The sequence below is a fragment of the Aphelocoma coerulescens genome, chromosome 3 (assembly GCF_041296385.1).
Source record: "Aphelocoma coerulescens isolate FSJ_1873_10779 chromosome 3, UR_Acoe_1.0, whole genome shotgun sequence".
Taxonomy (NCBI): Eukaryota; Metazoa; Chordata; class Aves; order Passeriformes; family Corvidae; genus Aphelocoma; species Aphelocoma coerulescens.
Window position 1 is genome coordinate 116,805,740 of NC_091016.1, and position 14,472 is coordinate 116,820,211.

The 14,472-nt window shown below is 38.4% G+C and overlaps 1 long non-coding RNA gene across 1 annotated transcript in view; it reads left to right on the forward strand.

The window, feature by feature from the left end:
• Nucleotides 1-2,089: 2,089 nt before the first annotated feature.
• The window catches only part of LOC138107420 (uncharacterized), a 79,790-nt gene continuing 67,407 nt past the window's right edge, over nt 2,090-14,472 (forward strand). Inside the window, exon 1 of the long non-coding RNA XR_011149510.1 lies at nt 2,090-2,334. This is a non-coding gene — a long non-coding RNA (uncharacterized lncRNA). The remainder of the gene's footprint in view (nt 2,335-14,472) is intronic.

Sequence of the window (14,472 nt, forward strand, 5' to 3'; positions counted from 1 at the left end):
CTATGCCAGAGAGGGAAAGTGTGGGGTTTTGTTTCTTTTCTTTTCCCTTCAGAAACTGAGATTTCTGGAATTAACATAAATTTACTTTAAATGATAGAAAAATTTAATATCTCCTAGTCCAGAACAGAAATTCATCTGATAAATCAAGAAAGAACAGCATTATTTGGTGTGGCTTTATTTACTTGAATGTTGGGAAGATTGTATTGCAAATTGTATTGCAATAGGTGTTTGAATAGTGCTACTGCTAGAGGAAAAACTGCAAGAGTAGTGTGTGTGTGTGTATGGTTTTGACATTTTTGGTGATTCATTTGATGACAATTACTTCAGCTGCTTCCTTTAAGGAAAGGAAATGAAATATTGAGATTTCAGTGAGGATCAATTCAGCAGGGTTTAGTCCATTTCCCTGCATTTCATGTCATCCCATGCCATTTTAGTGTTTTCACTTTCCTTCAGAATTTTCTCTTATTTTTTAGCATTTCATTTCATCAATTTCTTCTGTCTCTTTGTTTCACTTTGTACCCTGATTCCAGGATTTCAAGGATTATAATTTTGGCAAGGTTTGGTTCATTTCACTTCAGAAAAAGAATAGCCCACTGCCCAAAGATTGCTCCCTGCACACCCTTCCTCTTGACACCACCCAAGTGCTGGGACTCTCTGCAAAAGGCTTCTTTTACTGCTCCACTTAGGGTTAGTTATACACTTGGGGTTAGGCTTGAAAAAACCGCAATGCCTAGAGTTTCAGGAACACTGCAGCTACATATGGCATGCCGAGGCGAGCACGACACTGCTCCAGCATTGCTCCCTCCACATCTTTCTGCTTCGCACCAGCCTCAGCAAATGCATCTTTTTGTGTTACACTTAGGATTAGGGTTTAGAAAACCACAAAGCCCAGAGGTCCAGGCACACTGCAACTACAAAGGGCATGCCAAGGGGAGAACGGCACTGCCCCAATATTGCTCCCTCCACACCTTTCTGCTTCGCATCACCCATGTGCTTGGCACCTTAGCAATATTGTGCTTTTACTGCTCTGCTTAGGGTTAGGTTTAGGCTTAAGGTTAGGCTTTAGAAAACCACGAAGCCCAGACCTCCAGGGACATTGAAACTACGAAAGCCATGCAAAAGGGGAGCACTTCATGTCATCTCCTTACATTTGATTACAATTGCTTTATTTCTGAATTTTCTTTTATTTCTTTAAACTGAATTCAATGTCATTTTAAGTCCACCCCAGTCAGTTTATTTCACTTTTTTCTCTGAGTTTAAGATTTCATTTCCTTTCATGAAATGGCATAAATACATACTGAATTTTTCACCTGTCTGCTGTGCAGGAGTTTTAAAGGTCTTCACATTTCCCTGTACCCCTGTGCCCATATGCACTAACATGATATAGAGCTGGAAGCAGTCACATTCATATCCTGATAATATCAGCTCAGCAGTTTCCAAGTATAATTCAGGTAGCTTTAGACAGTAAAGAAATTTTGTTTCACTTTGCTGGTAATGCCAGTCTGTGTGAGATGGACTTCCTAGACCAAGTCATACTTGGATAACTGTTCAGGATTTCATTCCCTTTGTAGTTTGAATTGTCCTCCACATCTGATCACTTCTGTGTCACATAGTTCTTGGTCTAATACTAAATGAAATTATTGGCCTGAGCAATGATGTGTCATCCTTTATCATCCTCCCTCCCTAGCTGCTTGGCCATCACTTTCTGAGGTACAATGAATGAATGAAAATTTGTGTTTTCTGAACCCTGTGGGGTCTAGAACATACGGCACTGCAGGAATACCCAATCTCATTGTACAGGTAATCTGACACTTCTTCAACCAAGAAGTTTTCATTGCAATTTTCTGAGGAACTTATTCAGGGTATCTAATGTTAGACAAACACACTGTAATGGGCAGGGTGTGATTGGTGGAAGGTCCAATGCCATTAACAGAGGCTCCCTGTAAGGTCTGTGGCTGGTTAATGTTCATTGAAATGTGTGTCATAGCTGCTTCTTGCCAAGTGCAAGGAAAATCTGCACTGGTCTGCATTCCTGTCCAGGGTACATCTTGCAGATCAAATCCTTTCCAGCCTGCTGGTTTTCTTTGAAGACAATGGACAGTGACTGGCAAAGGATATATACAACCCTGAATACCTCATCCTACCACAGCTACGAACCTGTGTGGCTTCTGGTCTTACCAAGAGCTGCAGTGGGAGTGCTCAGGTGGCAGCTACACCTGGAGACCTGCAAACAGGCTTTTTCAGTAGCTGTACCTGTTTAGGCAATTAAGTGGCTGAGATGGAAGCTCTGATGAAAATCAGAGGGATGTTAGATCTGAATGTCTGCAAATGAAGGTGAGTACAAGGATAGGTTTTAAAGAGCTCCTGCAGATGTCTTGGATACTGTTCCAAAGCCCTTTTGAAGAGTCTTATGTGAAGTTTGTTCCTGAATTTTCAAGCATGTCTTCTGTATTTCATTACCTACTGATATTGTTAATAGATAATCCTGAGGGCTTTGAATATAGAAGAAATTTCCTTAAAAAACCCCAGAGAATATTTCTTTTCTAAGGAAAATCTCTGTCCCAATTGTTTGTGTTATAAAGAAATCCCTTGCAAAAATTAAACTTCACAGTGAAACTCTTGGAAATCCAGCAGAGAAGTTGGAAATCATCTCCTAGTGGAACTTATATACTACATGGATTTTATTTTCTAGTGATGAATAAGAGGTTAGGTATCCTAACACACCAGCAGTACATTTTCTAACATGCAGTGAGAGTCTGTTACCAGAAGTCTTACAATTCTGCTTTACATTCAAACTTTTATTAGCTTTTAACACTCAGGACAGAATGTTAATTAATACTTGGTCTCACAGAGCCCTGGTTAAACCTAAAAAACTACAGGAAGCTGTTCAATTTAGGTGCATTGACAGTTTCTGTAAAAAGAAAAAATATCCCCAAAAAACAGATGAACATTATTGCACGTTTCTTAGAGATTTGTCGGCAAAGTTAGCTTTCATGCTAGCCAGCTGAGGGCTTGGGTTTCTATATGAAAAGAATAGCTCAGCTATGTCTTGAGGCTAATACTGTAAAGGTCATGAGATTCTCTTTCATGAAAGGAATGAAAGTAAGCTGAAAAGTACAGGAAAACATAACGTTCACTATAAATGATAGAACTGATTTAGTTCTATGCATTTCTCTGTGTATAGAAAAATGACATTGAAATACATTTGTATTTAGATTTAGGGAGCAACTTACCTTCTGCCTCTTCACCAGTTTATTATTTATTTCCAAACCTTATTATTTTAAAATGCTATAGCACCCAAAATATGCTAGACTATTTCTAAACACAATCACATAATGGATTTTTCCTATGATGAGCAAAGCAGCCATTTGAAGTTCATTCATTGAGACCCTTTGGCCTTTAGAGCATTTAGTGAAGGGTTTGTTTTGTTTATTTTACAGTTCAGTGGAATGGAAAACAATTTTTCTTAAGCATTACTGGAGGCCATCAAACCGCGAGAAGGAATAATTTTTCTGCTGCTGCATGTTCAGCAGAATTTAAAGGTGTCTATTAAAAAAACCAAACGTGTAGTGATAAACCTAGATTTCCCCCCTTTTTCAAAAAAGTATAATTATACTCATCAGACATAATGATCTGCTATTTTCCCCATCTTGCTATTGCTTAGAGTGTAATGAGAAAAGTTTGCTGATGCTGGGTGCATTTGATTATTCCCCATTTCTTCTTGATTATTTCCTACACAAAAAGAAAATAGAAAACCCCACCCCTGGAAAAAAACCAGAAAACAAACCAAAAAAAAAACCCCAAAAGCAAAACAACAAACCACAACCAAATTAAATTGTTTACTTATTCATGAAATGTGATTTGGATGTGCAGTTTATACATGGATAAAAAGGTAATTGAAAATACACTTTTCTCAGCCTGTTGTCACAGAACTATTTAGATTCAGCTTTTGATTACTTGGAGAGGCAATAGGAGTCCTGTTTTCACTCCTTGTTTTGTGTTTTTCAAAAACTAATTTTCAAAAGACATTACATATATTATTAAGTGGAGGCAGGAAATAGATAAATAAAATTGTTTGAACAATAATGGGGTAAACTGAGAAATCAAGTGATTGATGATACTGACATTTAGGTCCTGCAAGTTGAAAACCTGGAGCCTAAACTCCTGTTGAAGTCAGCAGCAAAAGTCTACCTGCACACCAAATGAAAGTTACAGTTTCTTTTTCAGAAGACACTTCTATGAAGTTATTTTGACTTTACAACCTTGTAGAAACAATCTGCATCTAAATTCAATTTGCATTAAAAATAGCAGCCTTAAGAAGCAGCTTGTAGAGCTGAACTCGTCTGTCCCGGATACACTCAAGGAGGTAAATGGTATTTGACCCTAAATGAGGTTTGGGAAAGAACTCTGGAAAACACCTAAACTTGTTGGGTTTTCTTTACTGTGGTGCATAGCAGTACAGTCCCACTCAATACTGGCAGGACTTGATATTCACGTATCCCTTTCAGAGTCTAAAATGTTAATGTCTGTCCCCAGCAGAATGACTCAGGCAAGACCAGTTAGGATCTCAGTGGCCTTTTTTCTGCCAAAGGTAGCTTGGTGCTTATCCTGGATGCTCAGACATGCCATGACCACGACAAGCTGAACAGCCTTCATTTCTTGGAAAGCAGAGATATTATTCATTGTACAAGGCAAAAGAATATTTGGTCTGTAGGCAAACAGTGGATTGAAACCCTCTTGACCCTTTTCCCAGGAGGATATCATAACCATGCAGGTACTGAATAACCACTGGGCTCTCTGCTGTATTTGCTCCTTCCTAACACCTTGTTAGAACTGGAAACCTTCAGTCAGGCTTCCTCCTGCTTTCTCTTCTTTGGTCCCATGACCCTGTTGTTGCTGGACCAGCTCCCCAAGCACTTTTTACAAACTCTAACCCTTGGATTTTAGAATAGAATCGAATAGAAAAGCATATTTCAGTTGGAAGGTACCTACAATAGCCATCTAGTTCAACTGCCTGACCATGTCAGGGTTGACCAAAAGTTGAAGCCTGTTAAGGGCATTGTCTTAATGCCTCCTAAGCATTGACAGGCTTGTGGCATCTACTACTTCTCTAAGAAGCCCCTTCCAGCATTTGACCACCCTCTTACTAAAGAAATGCTTCCTAATGTCCAGTCTAAAACTCCCCTGGTGCAGCTTTGAACCATTCTTGCACATCCTATGTCAGGATATCAGGGAGTAGAGCTCAGCACATCCCTCTCTACTTCCCCTCCTCAGGAAGCTGTAAGAGGTCAATGAGTTTGCACCTCAGCCTCCTTTTCTCCAAAACAGACAAACCCAGACTTCTTAGCTTTTCCTCACAGGTAATGCTGATTTCAATTCTAGCACTTGACAAAGCCAAAGTTTTTTAAAGTCCATTCCCAAACCTCCTTAGGGGTCATGACTGGAAATTTGCTGTAATTTATTTTTTTTTATGACAAGGGCAGATTTAATGTTTGCTACAATGGATGTTACATTTTAGGTGACATTGGGTATTTTTTTGTTAGTGATAGTCAATTTTGTTTAGTGGAAGATTTCAAGACAAAGAAGTGAAATCAGGATTCAGTTTCTCTTAATAGTTAAGTGCTTTAAACATGCATTTGCAATCGTGAAAAAAGAAAAAACCCAATGCCCTGTTCATTTTGGCTATAATACACGTAGCATTTTTCCATTTGTTTGTTTATTTTTATGTTGAAGACAGCTGCTTTTAACGATGCATAAAGTGACATTTTCAGACTGTGGAACTCATTCCCTGCAGCATTAACTGTCTGTGACTGTTCAAAGGTGACTTTGTATTGGCTGAGGTTAGCTTTTTGCTACTCTGTAGCCTAATATTTCCTATTTAAAGTCATAATTTTCTTTCCCTTGGATTCTTACTTTCTATTTTAAGCCCTTATAATGTATTTTACCTTTTTATTTTCTCTTTTCTGAGCATGGTTTAGTGTTAAATAGAGTTTTCTGGTGCTTCTAGAGCTTTTTAGGAGATCAGTTAGATACCTGGATTTCATATTGGAAGGTCATTCTCAGTGAGATGAATCTTCTCTGATTTAAGGCACCTATAATGGAATAGTCAAACTTCAAACTGTCGCTGTAGAGTCCCTCCATAGTTAATGAGAGAAATAAGTATCTGCAAAAGGCAATCCATGTGACCTGACACATGTCTCTGTCTATGGATGAAAACAATTGTCTCCTAGAGGTGCCTATTTCACTTTACTGACAATGTAGAATTATGCCACTAACTCTGGCACCATTGCCAAGGCAGATGAATTTCACTTGGTGTATCTAGGCTACAAATTTATTTTTTTTTACTGTGCATCTGAGAAATTTGACTTTACACCCATTTGCTATCTGTGCACATTTTTATTGCCTTTATGATATTCTTTTGCAAGTGAAGGCTAAAGTTAAGTACTCAGCTGGGTTTCCTGCTTCCTTTGAATAGTGAAAGCCATTATTTCTAAGCACTTATTTGAAGAAATGAAAAGTGAAAGATGAATGATACCATAAGTTATATCTTAAGTTAGAAGACATTATCAAAGCTGTGATTTTTAGTAGACATCCAAGAGCTTTATTTCATGGGCTTTAGTTCAATTTCCAATTAATAATTTTTCTTCCTACCTTCTCCACTTTCTTATTACTATACATAAAAAGACGTGTTAAAATGAAGGAGAAGGTTGCTGCCTGGTATGGCCAACCAGGCACTCTCATCCTGCCCTTGGGAACCTTGCTGGAAGGCTCAATAACCTGAAACCTCAAAATCTGCAATCAAAGTTTAATATATTTACCTGAAACAGTCATGATTGGCAGGGCAAAAGCAGAGTGAGGCAAAGAGGAAAAACTAGAGCAGGATGCTGAAGTCAGCACACTGTTTATATTTCTCTGAAGAAAGGGATAACAGAGTTCAGTGACCTTTGATTTCCTTCCACAGGCTTTGCTGACATAGCTTTTCCCTTGGCTTCGCTTGCCTTGCCTTCCCTGCCCTTCCCTATCCTTCCCTGCCCTTCCCTATCCTTCCCTGCCCTTTGCCTGTCCTTCCCTTCCCCTGTCCTGCCCTGCCCTTGAGGAGATTACTGTCTTTAGACCTGATAACCCTGCATGCAGCATCAGTCATAGGGTTTCCCTGCTCCTTCACCTTCTCCCAGTAGCAAAAAGCCCTTTAAAAGGCCAGATGTATCGATAGCAAAGAGATCTAAAGGAAGAAAGTGAAGCTAAGAGGATAATTAAAATAGCAAACCCTAGCTAACAAGATAATGACACTTTCAGCAGGGATCGATGGTACAGTCATGATAATCATATTACATTCCACCTTTCATCCTGGAGGGTGTCAAAATGCTTTGTATATTCAGCACACTAGTACAAGGAATTGTTAGTCTACGACTCACACAAAACCGCCCATGGGTTTGCATCTGCCAGCTGCACTGCAGGAAACATCAGCACTCAAAAGGTGAAGCGTGGGTAGGTAGAAAATCTATCTGCTAAAAATTAAGAGCACACAGAGCATTAAGCCTGCTTACAACTGCTGGAAAGATCAGACCTCACTGTGTTCAGAGGTAAAGCGCCTCTTTTCGAAGGACGTTGGTGCCAGTAGCCAGGTCCAGTGCGTGTAAAGGGATGTGTGGGCAAGAGGGAGTTTGCTGTTATTTATATCACATTTGCCAAAGAGCATTCACTGCAAAGATAAAAGTCCAGAATGTTAGCTGGAAATGAGAACTTTTAACCTACCCAAATGGAAGGTTAAATAGAGGAGCATGAACTCTGACAAAGAATGGATTCCAGATTTCTTTCCTACGTGAAAAATTAGGTAGTTTTTTTCTCCAGAAGAGTTGCCACAAGAGATATCAAAATATATTTTCGTCAGTTAGTTCAATTCAGTGTAGAATGTTCATTTTAATTGTATTTGTCTCAGCATCTTCCCAACTCTTGCTTCTTTTTTCTGTCATTTTTCATGCATTAACCATATTGATGTATTTTTGGCACTGTCTCAGCCAGAAGATTACCTCTTGCCATGACAAGGCCTTCTTGCTTATTATCCAGCTGCTGTTGAGCTTCATGTTTTATCTTTCCAAGAAATTTAATTAGCACCTAGGTCTATCTAACTATCCTCATCCTCAAGATTCTCAGCACAAGGCAGATGAAGGCTCAAACTACAGATACATTACTCCAGCTCAGCAGGTTATGGATGGCCAACTGAGCTGTGGTAGCTCTCACAGATCTCAAAGTTAGACCTTGGCAAAGTGCAAGGGAATGTAACTTAGTCCTCTTTCAACATGGCATAGATGGAGTTGAATTGACATATGTTTTTCCAGTTTAAAAGTGTCTACAATTGTCTTTACTCATTTGCCAACTCGTGTTTGAACTGAAGAAACTTTACCAGAATTTTAAGCTATCTTGGGTGGTATGCTTCTTGTTTTTTCTCTACTAGCAAAGATTACATAATGATCACATAGCGTTTTAAAAACTTTGCTAAGCAGGCATTGTATCATTACAGAGTTTTGTGCTGACTTTTAAAATGCTACACGAATCTGTGTGTGCCAAAGTGATGCTCACTAAGGAGCTGTTTGAAGACCTGAAATAATTTTTTGTCTAAAAACTGGATATTGGTTATGGCCAGGATGAATCTAAAAATGGCAATGCCCCTGTAGTGGGACAGATTGGAACAAAACAGATGTTGAAATGTTGTGTTTATAAAATGCTTGGTTATAATATAGTCTTTCATAGTTGGAGGTAGCTGTAGCACCTGACATTGTTTTCTTGAGTGTACTTCTCCTCTTAGGCTGTTGTCAGCTGGGAAAAGCAGGGAGCCAGATGAAGGACAAATTCGTACACAGGTTCTCTGTTCAGCAGGGAATTCCAAAGCCTTTTGCTGACATGTGAAAGTCTGTAGTGGGCTTCAGTTCAAGCTCTGAATGGTCTGTGCTGACATCTTTAGCTCATGGCATTTGCTGCTGCCTTCGTGCTGTCTGTGATGTCTCTGATAGGATATAATTTGCTACAGCTGGCTTAGGTGCAAAACTGCCATAGGCAAAGCTTTCTGTCTTTCCTTGGCTGTGCCATTTCATTGTGTGTCTCATCAAAATCAGGCATACAAATGTGGAAAGAGTGGGTGCTCCTGCATGTGTCATGCTCTGCAAATCAAAGGTATAGAAGCAATCGCTTGCCCAGAGCTCTGCTTGTGCTCCCACACAGATCACAGCTCACAACAGAGGGTCTCATTTGTTCTGTTTTTGCCTCTTCAAGATCAGAAGAGGTTTAAATACCTACCTACTGCTAAAGCTCGTTATTTTCTGCCTGAATCCTAAGAAGGGGTGGGGTATGAGGAATGCAAAAATATATTCTAAAGCATAATTAGATGCAAGACTCAGGAATTTGGATATGATTTGATTAAATCAGAGTCCTTTTCTAATACAAGTCAATGTTACACTAAGAGTCCCATTTAAGAGAATTTTCAATGCCAGTTTAAGAAAATGTGCTCTGTATTCTTTGAAATAATGTATTAACTGAAAATGCTGATCTTCACATATATTCAGTAGGGTGGATCCTTAGCTGAAATATATCCATGTCGTTTCAACCTCTGGTGTAATTACATCAATGAATGTCATCTAAGGAATGGGCGTATAAGAGAAGCATGGGACATTACTAATAGGCACATAATGTTGCTCATGCTCTGATCATCACTGAATGAATTCAGCTGACACTCTGAACTAGGATAAAACTTTTGGGCTTTAAAAAAAAAAAAGGAAAAAGAATACATGAAGGTAAACTTTTCTGCATTCATTACACTGCATTATATGAGCACATTAATGGAAAACCAGAGGGAGATATCTGCTATTATGTCTCCTGCCAGTGAATTTAATAATGAGAGGTAGTTGTTAGACTATGTTAATTCTAATGTTAAAGTTCCAAGAAGGGTGAACTTATGTTTTTCAGTAATCAGTGACCTATACTTAGCTGTGTATATAAAAAAAACACCAAAAAACCTAGCCCTAAACATTACAAAAAGGATGTGAGACTATATGAAGATTTTATCTGGCTGGACCAAACACTTGGGGATTCTTTTTATGCTAAAATGTGGCACACCATAATGGATTGGATAATGGGAGCTGTTAAATGATAGTGCTGGATGAGCGACCTATGGGATTTTGAAGGCTGTTTGAAGCTTAGGCATGGTGGATATGTCATTGGCAGGCATTATCGAGCAGTAATAAATGGTGCTGATCTCTTCCCTATTGTGATGATCTCTGTGCTTTCATGAGGAGCTGGCAAGCAAGCAAAAATCTCCCATCCACCCATTTACTGCCATGGGCTTGGAAAAGAAATATGCCATTTTGTTAGCATTCATCCAGCCAGTGGCTGCAACCAACACCAGGACATTTGTATCAGTTGCATTAACAGAAAACCCACAGGGACTCCTCCGTGCCTTTCATTTTTTATGGGGTATGTTCTGGGCCTCTGACTCTTCCATTTGGCCTAGAAAATTCACAACAGAGTCTTGAAGACAGGTGAATGGGCACGTGTTGGCTGGGACATGCACAGGTGTGCCGAGTTCCTCCTGGCATGTGCCCGTTTGGCGTTTGGTTCAGCTGTCTTATGGGAACAGTGCCTGGAGCTCACATCCCCAGAGCACAGCTCTCAGCCTCACCCACTGACCAGGGCCTCCTCCTGCCACCCCCCATGCTCAGTGGTTCTCCTATAGATGGGGAGCTGTGCAGAGACATATCATTGCCCTTTCTCCATTGTGTGACTAGACAAATTCCATCTTTTCTTGCATGCAGCTCTTCCACTCCTCTATTTTTCCTTGTATCACTCAGTAAGGTGAGGTCTCAGGTGAGATGCATTTATGCCATACACTGTCACAGGTTTCTAGCTCAACCATCAAAATGCATTATTCTTTCCTCAAGCTCATTCAAGGTCCATATTTAGTCATAGGAAAGCAGTGGAATAAATATGAAGGTCTGGAGTTTGGAGTTCGTATTAAAACTGTAAAAAGTTTGGAGGTGCTATTTAAGAAATGCACGTCATGATAAACTGGTATCAAAACATAGTATCTGTTCCTATGAACCTGAAGCCTGCAACTTCCTTATCTCAGTCTGTGAAGAATGTGTACCTTAAAAGAAACAAAGTATGTGAATAAAAAATGCAGAACTTTTTTTTTTTTTTAAAGTTTATATTCATCAGCGAGACAGAACAAGGTGAAGGACAAGGAGTAAGTGTATGGAAAAAAAAGAAAATTTGAAAAAGCAAATGCCTTTGCAGTTCACTGGATTTATTTCTGACTTTGGAAGCAAGATCATCTGCTATCATTGCTGACACCATTAAGATTAATTCAAAATATTCTGGCACTCGTCTTCATTGTTTTGAAATCTTTAGATGATCCTGTGAGAGGCTGCATCAATCAGAAAGACAATAATTTCCTTTTCTGTAAATACCTAACATTTTAGTAATATTACCTTGTCATATTTTAATCTATATGAGATGTTTTTGTTTAACTTTATTTTGTTGTTTTTTTTTTTTTTTTTTTCCTTTGAAACACATTCTGCCTGGTTTGCAAAGCTATAGGGCTGCAGAGACAAGGGAAATGTTTATCAGTTGTCTAAGTGCAATAGGTAAATTCTCACTTCTGCATTTTGGAGGTATTTTTTATAATGCTGTGGTGTGTGTTATTACTGTTGCTCTGATGACAGTGACAGTAGAAGCTCTTGGGGACATTCAGCAATATTTACTCAAGACACAACAGTAAGAGAAAAGATAAAGCAAATTTTCCAGATTCAAAAACAGGTAAGTAGCAGAGTTAAAAAAAACCCCTAAATTAAAAAAAAAAATCAAAATCAAACTCTAATACATTGTATAATAGGGTAAACAATGATGCTAAGTTATTTAAAAATTTGTCATATTTGAATCTTTCTAAATTATATTGTTCTAGTCTTGACTGACAGAAAAACTTGGAAACATGTTAATGGAAAAACAAAGATAGAACAGATGTGGCAATTGTGACTTGGTACCAGTAAGACCTTATTCTGTTTGTACATAAAGGAAGACACTGATTGAGCAAAGCAAAATCTCATTCCCTCAGTCCCTTAGGATGATAGAACTTTTTAAGCATTAAAACACTTGAATATAAACCGAAGACAAGTACCAGTGCTCAACAATGAAAAGCACTACACAGTTTTTTCATACACAAAGGGCAAAAAGTATTCCATGCTAATTCTAATACACATGAAGGAAAATAAAAAACAAATTATGCATATGAAATCCAAAGGGCAGATATTCAGTTGCTGCATTTCCTTTACTGAGATTGAATTATCTAATACTTCTGAACATCCTGACCCTCAAATGTTAAAATAGATACCAATCTCTCTGTTTTATGAACAGTAACTTCTGTTGACAAAAACCCACTGGTTTTAATTTGTAGATATATTTGCATTCTTCATCTTCGATTTTTTCTATCCAGCTGCTTCTCTGTGATATGTGGTATAAAAAAACTGAAGATTTTTAAATTGCTCCTACCTTTCACAAGCAATGCAGCTATTTCCTATCCATGTGGATAAAACATTTTAGTAGAAAATTAGGTTGAATTCTGATACTGGGTAGGTTTCCAATTTTTTAACCCTATATTCAAACAAACAAACAAACAAAAATTAAAAAAATACTGACAGAAAAGTCAGAATCTTTGTAGGATGGGGATTGTCTTCTATTCCAATTTGTAGTTTCAAATAAATTGAAACTCAGATGGGACTAGACATATTTTTGTGTATTTTTGTGTGTTTCTACACATTCGTGTTAATTTAAATTCTGTAATTTTTGGCCGTAGGTGGTTCTTCCAGAGAGTCAAAACACTGCAACAGAAATTCTGGAGACATTTGGGGAAGATATCCCATACTTGAGAAACTATTCCATGAAGCTATTCAGTGTAAAACTACTGAAATCTGCCTGTCTCTCCCATCCTTAGAATTCAAGCCATGACCTACTAGATCACTGGATGATGAAAATAAATATGTTAGCAGTTAACACAGAAAACTTTGCAATTTTCCCCTCCTAAGGGAACATAATGATCTATATTCATGATAAGGAAGAAGTCTGGAGGAAATCCATGGTAATATTAATTATTTTAAAATGTGCTTAGAGAGATATCACTAGTTTAATATTGTATACCATCTGGATCCAGGTACTCTGTTTAATAATGTATACCATCTGGATCCAGAATAACTGCTTGAGAGAATGTTTATGGTTATGAACTGCACCTTCCCTATAAGATTTACAGACTTTATTACTTCAGTTTCATGATACTGTAAAATAATCAGTTTCCAACTAAAAAGTACAGGCCATAGCTGAATCTGTATGAAGTCAATGCAAATTCTCAATGAACTCTAGATCATGTCCCCTGGTCAGACCTTAAAGTGGGGTAAAGATGCTTTCAATCACCGATGACTCACAACGCTAAAAGAAAGAGAGTTTTTCCTTTTCTGCTGCGCGGCTCTGAATGCCATTGACAGCCAGCCCTGCAGAGAGATGGAAACAGAATGCAATCAGACTTCCAAATCTTCCCTTAATGTAGTGTCTTTCTTTGGAGCTTTTCCCTGTAGGGTACCTCTCAGATGGGGATAAGTAATGCTGTTAGTACATAATCCAATCACTGAATGCAGATTGCTTCTAGACAATCCTGAGCAGCAGATTTGTACTTTTTTTTTTACTTTATAAAGAAAGTAGCTTTTCTGAAGGAAAATGAAAAAAGGATGCTGCTTAGGAGTTATTAACAATATAAATAAGTCTTGTTATGTATTCTCGGCATATGATAAAATTGGAAGCTTAGTTTACCATAAAATATCAGAAACCAAAGTAAAAAAAAATGAAACATTTTAGTTTTCAGAATAGGATTCCAGTTGGCATTGTGCTGTCAGCCAGGGATGTATGCTTCTCCTTCTTATTCCCGGACTGATCCCATCTCTGGGATTGCCAAGGTGGAGGGTTGCATTCTAGATCTTTCATTGCCATTGATGTGCTCTCTCCCTTTTGTCTCTAGCACTGTGCTTAAGATGTTAATGGTAGTGTGCTCTGCAGACCCTGGGACTGGACTAAGACTTTCTAGATGTGATTCCTATTTCCAGCCCTGCATCTAACCTGTTATTGAATTCGTGTCATCTTCCCTACTTCCATCTCCCTCCCATCATGCCTCTGTCTCCTCTGTTTTGACTGCAGACTTTTTGGGCATGGGATTTTATTGTCCCTTTTTAGTATATAAACTTAGTACTCTGGATGACTGAACACATCTAGAGACCATGTAACAAGCAGAAAATCATGGAATGGTTTCTCCACCCACCCAATTTAAGCATCTAAATTTGACCTACTAAAAACAATTATTGAAGTTCTCTGTTGAGTGAGTAGAGACAAATGGTCTCAAGAACAATCTGGCCTAGTTGAAGGAGTCCTGCCCATGGCAGGCCA